A 6,000-nucleotide genomic window follows, 5' to 3' on the forward strand; every position below is an offset into this window, starting at 1 on the left:
TACTGGAACAACTTATAGTTAAGTATAAAGTCAACCGCATTGATCTGCTTGGTCGGCTGACTTCACCTTGGGATGTGTCATCACAGTGTCTTTCTCCATTAGGAGCTATTTGGAGCATTTTTCACACTTTATCTTCAAAGCTATTTTTCTAGCTATATAATCACAAATATAGAAAATTAGTCTCATTGCTTTTTGCAGCAACATATACAAAATGGTCTGGGCTGACACCTTGCACCCTCTGAATGCGCTGCTCCACACCATGCAGCTCTGTCATTTTCAACAGGCTTCTCAATCAGCTCACACTTGTCTGTGTTTAGGTCAGGCAAATTTGTGAGCACATCTGATTCAGCAGTTCTGTTTGCTACAGAGCAGGCTAATTCATTGAAACTCGAGATGGGAAATAGTGGTTAAGGAACTGTTGGGGTGTTGGCTGTTTGCTGCACCCTGTTGACTAGCTTTCGACTCACAAAAGATCTTCGCTAAGTTGTGATGTCATTAGATACCTTAACATTTCTGCTGTGTGAAGTATCCCAGCTAACTGAGAGTAGTTGAGACCATGACACTTGGGCTGACTGCAGTCACTACAGACAAAAAGCCACCACATTCTCCAGCATGGAGCTGCCATTCCGTACGGAAAGCTATTAAGGACAGTAGCTGGTTTTTGGCATCATGCCCTAGCTTAACAGAAGAGAAATTTCCTCTGGGGTATTTTCTGGCAGACTTTTGACACGGGTCGGCAGAAGTCGGGAAGCAGTGTTGGTACTGCGTCAGCAGCCAGCACAGGTCGACCTTGAGGAATCTCATGGTACTGTGTTTACATAGCCACGCAATATGCACTGTTTCTTGAAAATACTTCTCGCACACAGCTGAAGATTCACAAAGGGGCTTTGCGGTGCAGGTTCTTGGACTCCTTGGGTCCTACGCCAGGCTTCAGGATGCTGCAAAGCGATGGCATGCGTCTGTTCACCTCACAGCGACTTGGGTATTCGTTGTCGTGTAGTGGCGTGTAGCAGTTGGGGTCGACCATTTTACACGCCTTTTTCGTGGTCTGACAAAATTATCATGCCCTGGAGCAGACATGGACAGCGGGAGAAGGGATTGTGAACACTGCGGCAGGTACTCACGGTCAGCATTGTACAATAACGCATTTCCCCTGGGAGACTGTACAGCAGCTTCACATACAGCCAGTAACACTATGTTGTTCATGCAAAGCTTGTTGTTGGGCAGCTCACCTTACAACAAATGCCTGCATGTCATTGTATAGCCAGCATGAAGACAGCAGACAAGATTCAAGTTTGTTTTCCCTCTTGTCCTTGTCTGCTTTCTTTGGGCTTCGTATATCGTCGTGCCATACTTGCGACAGATGCAAGGAGCGGGTGGCACTCTCTACACTATCCCCAGCAGTTCTAGGACACACTCTAACCGTGCACAAAATGGCAGCACGTCAGGGCTACTTTTCCCTCTAGGGGATTGTACGAAACTCTATGGCGCCATCATATCTTTGAAAATGCACTTATATAGAGATCCATTTATTCATAATAGCATACCTCAAAGGTCCCATGGTGCCACTCTTAATCTCTTACTGCTGGCGTAAGATCAGCCATCTTGATGAGGACGTCAGATGCGTGGGAAAGCCTGCTTTTGGAATTTTTAATTTCATGTAATTGCTTTCTAGTTAGACTATAGGTGCAAGCTAGGAATTGAAATGCAACAGTAATATAATACAGCACACTTTCTTCGATGTGAACTCTGTTAAGCCAAATTCTCTACCTAGTTAGAGTTTCTGGGCCTTTGTTCAATCTCAAATAGACTTAGCGTATATCTCTGATGCTTGACTTCTAGCAAGACAAACTAGTTTCACCGTCTTTTGAATTTGGTTCAAACAGGTCTGCTGTACTTCTTTCTTGCACTTTTTTCTTGTGGTGACTAATGAGTAGTTATGAAGGATAAAGCTAGCAAGTATACAGAGTAAGCACTAAGTCACCTCGTCCATTTACGGGTGATGCATCCTTCGTGTAGTTTCCAAGTTTTGTATGCTGAAGTAGTGATTAGCCAGTGATAGTGGTCACAAAGACTCACACTTCTTCGGGATTGTGTGTAGCTGCATGCCTTCTCTGTTCTGTATGGTCTATTCATCAGTATTATTCATCTTCAGATAGTGGTGTTACACTGTGCCTCACCAGTATTTCTTTTGTAGTTGTTTTCTAGTGAACCACCGAAAGAATTTTGATTGGACAATAATTTTCTTAGTAGGAAAAATCTGCTAAGTAGGTGGCTCAGCTTAAAAACAAGCGTATTTCAAATGGCTCTTGAATATACTGAGATGAGGTGCTGATTCTTGTTTTTTGTAACTGCTTTACTTCATCTTGAAAAATTATCTTGTGTAACTCTTGGGCATATGCCACAGAAGGGCCATAAGGCTCAAAAGGAACGTTTGCGAGTGCAATGACAAGAAAGTTAGTCCGAAGGCACCTGAGCACTTATGAGTTACGAATGCAAATGCATTAATGGCGAATTGAATGCCACTGAGCAGTCCTTCGAGTTATGAACTTTTCACGGGCAAGCGAGCGCGTTGAGACGCTTGGCACTTTTTGATTTGGCCTTGTCGAGGTGCAGTCAGAATGCAGCCGAGAGCCTGTATGGACAAGGAAGGCACAGATAACGCAGGCTTCCACAAGCAATAGCAAGGGTGATGTGGCGTCGCAGATGGCCTCTCCCCTCAGGCAACACCCGGTGTGCTACTGAGGCAGCAGGCGTACCCTTTCACCTGCTCTGCTCCATCAAGGCCCGCTCGTGCCATGGCGTCGTGGCCAGTGAGGAATTTAGGTGCCGTCTCACTCCTGCATACACCAGCTTTTCAGCTCACTGAGCCTTTTGCCACTTTCGCATCAAAACTCGGTCAAGCAATCCAGTGACACGTTGAAACAAAGCTGTTGTGTGTTGTCGCGAAGAGTTTACAAAGATGAATCGCCCATGGACCTAGTCTCAGAAAATCGTACTTTTGCTCACTAGTGTTAAGGCCTAATCGATCCTTACAGAAGTAGTTAACCCAAGCAAAGAAACAGTAGTACCACCTTGCATGTTACCACATTTGACATTTTCCGTCCATGAAGACCTTTTGTTTGGAGTAGGATAAGCTGGAACCTAGCAGGGGCAGGTTACCTTTGAGATTGCCTAACCTGTGCCTAAGTTTATGCAGGCTAGCTTTTCAAATTTTTTTCTTAATTACTACCAAACCTCGATAAAGTGGGATATCAGATATCATGAAATAAATTTGAAATTGTGTTTTTTTTTTGCAGTATCTGCATGTATGCTTAGAAGTAATACTGGATATAACAAAAGTGTTTGTTTTTTATGCCACTTTTATAATGAAATGCAACTGCGTATCCTTTCAGGAAGTAGTAGCCGTGAAACTTAAGATAAAAGCAGAACCTTGCAGCTCAAAATAAAAATAAAAAAAGGCTGTATTTGCAACATATAAGACCTTGTTTATTGCAGCATCATTAGAAGTACAAGGTATGCAATGGCAATGCTCACATGTACCATTATATATATATATATATTTTTTTTTTTCATTAATATGTCCAGCCATCTGCTCTAGCCAACTTTGATGTGGCAGCAGCCACTATCTGAGTGCTAATTTGCTATCCAGATGTGGTGGTTCCGATTTTCTTTTTCAGACTGCCATGCAATTAAAAAGCACAGTAGAATATCACCGACATTTGCTTTAGTCAATTGCCTGGTTATGTGTTTGCACCAGATGCTATTAAAGGTATCTCATTTTGATCAGCTGTGAATTTTACCCCAAACACGGACATCTTGAAAGTGTGGAATTGGAAGAAAACAAAAACAAAACTTCCTTGCTGTAGCCTTTGCAGTTCACAACAAATTGGATTGCACATAACCATGTCTTTTAGGTAAATTCCAATCAGGGTGATGAAGTTGCTAGTAATTTTTTATTTTTTCCTGTGTTATTGCTCTAGAACCTTGTGCAATTGACCGTACATTTCTTCAAAGTGATATTCATTGCTTCCCCGTGCTTTTACAGTTGGAAATGAAGTTCGCCTGTTCCTTCTGCTCATCACCACTTCTTTTGCCCCGAGCATGCAGCAATGTCAAACATTTTCACTTCTCAAATCTCTGAAGCCACAGGCAGAGGTTGAATGTGAAAGTGCTTGCAGTGTGAAGAAATATCCAAAGTATTTTATTGCTCCTTCATATATGAGAAGGACAGTAGGGATATATCCCTGCACAAGCCCTATCCTTACGAGCTTGTCCTCAGCTGTTGTATGCGCTCTTGCACAATGTCTATCCAAGGAACATGCTTTTCTATGTCCTTTTTTTTGTTTCTTTGTTTGACCACATCCTTTTGAAAAAAGCCACCGTAGAATCCAGTATACTATCTATGTTGTGCAGCTGTATGTTGTTCAGTAGAGTGTTCCGTGTCTTGTTCTTTTGTCCTTCAACATAAACCATTCAACTCTCTGCCCTCCAAAGCCTCAGGCAACTCCTTCAAAGTTCTTCGTTGCCTCCTCAAACAGTGTTACAGTCTCATTAACCTTTACACCTGTGTCCACCCGCCTCGATTATATTTGATGGAAGAGGGAATTTTGTATATCTGTAGTACAAAATACATGTCATGTTGTCTTGTTATGTAGATAAAATAACTTTTAACTCGTCATTCGCAACTCAAGATGCATAGCACACGAAATTCTATTTTGATCTCTCTGACAGAGCAACCCTCGTGTACTGTCTAGCTGTGATGTGTTAATTGGGCTTCGTGCCTGGGTTTCAAACAGGAAACTCTGGTGGAAGACATAAGAGACGATTTGAAACCTGATGGAAGTTCTGGTGTGCAGGGAGCTGGAACGTGTGGGCAGCAGACAGTGCTCGACCAGAACTGTTGAGCCATCATGCAAACGCAAGCAGTTCAAACACGAACTAATAAAGTTCAGAGATAGCACATCTCCAGTCTCAATGGCGCCATTGTCAGCACCTTTCTTCAGTAACTGGACATTTGGCTGTTAAGGCTGTTTTCCTGACTAGGAAATCAAAAATGCCATGCCAGATTCACATAAAGACTCAAACATGAGAACTATTCCTCCTATTCATTTATTTTTCCAACTTATGTTGAAATCGAGCTTGATGATCCATAGAGCTTCTTGAATGAGTCTCTCATTGATATTGGTTTTTACTTGATTTATTAATTTCATAGTTGACCTTGATGGTCCAGCCATCGAATTGACTATTTATTGCAGCCCGTATTTTTAAAAATCTCCGGCTCACTTATTTTTCGTTTCCAGTTTCTTTTTTACATCAGAGAAGTGTTTGAACTATTAAATAACTGTAGTTGTTTAATCTTCAGAGTGTTAGCATATGACAGTCATTTAGGACATCAAACTTGTCACGGATTTGTTTTATACATCTTCTTTTGTTACCTAAAAAACAGCTCAGGCGTTGCACCTGAAGCTCATGTTGTGTTTAGCATACTTCCAACAATTAGTGAAAGTGGTTTACAGGTATTCCTGGATATAGAGACTTACAAGTATGAGTTAAGTAAATTTCATTCTATTGTTATTCTTTATAATAGTACTTATACTAGATGGCATTAGACTATGACAATGATTGGAACTTTAATCCAGAAGATTTATGCAAGCTTGTGTGTCCACAGGCTGCTTCAAGTGGCAAGTTAGTTGGCGTAGTCAGTTTCAAATAATTACCTTATCAACTAGAAATAGTCCAAGAATTGCTTATCAGTATGACCACTAATTTTCCTCTAAAGAGTGCTGCTATCGAAAGATAACTTCTTGCAGTAGCAGGCATCACTGCAGCATTAAAAGGCTGGAATATATAATTGTTGCATCGTTATTTCAAATGACAGTGAATAACTTATTGCCTGTTAGCTGCCTTACAGTGCCTAAAGTTAAATTTTATTTATAAATGTTTCTATTTCTATTTGAAAATTCTTGTCCTCCCAAAATAGCCTCAGGAAGGCTAACA

Source organism: Dermacentor albipictus, chromosome 5 (genome assembly GCF_038994185.2).
Source record: "Dermacentor albipictus isolate Rhodes 1998 colony chromosome 5, USDA_Dalb.pri_finalv2, whole genome shotgun sequence".
NCBI lineage: Eukaryota > Metazoa > Arthropoda > Arachnida > Ixodida > Ixodidae > Dermacentor > Dermacentor albipictus.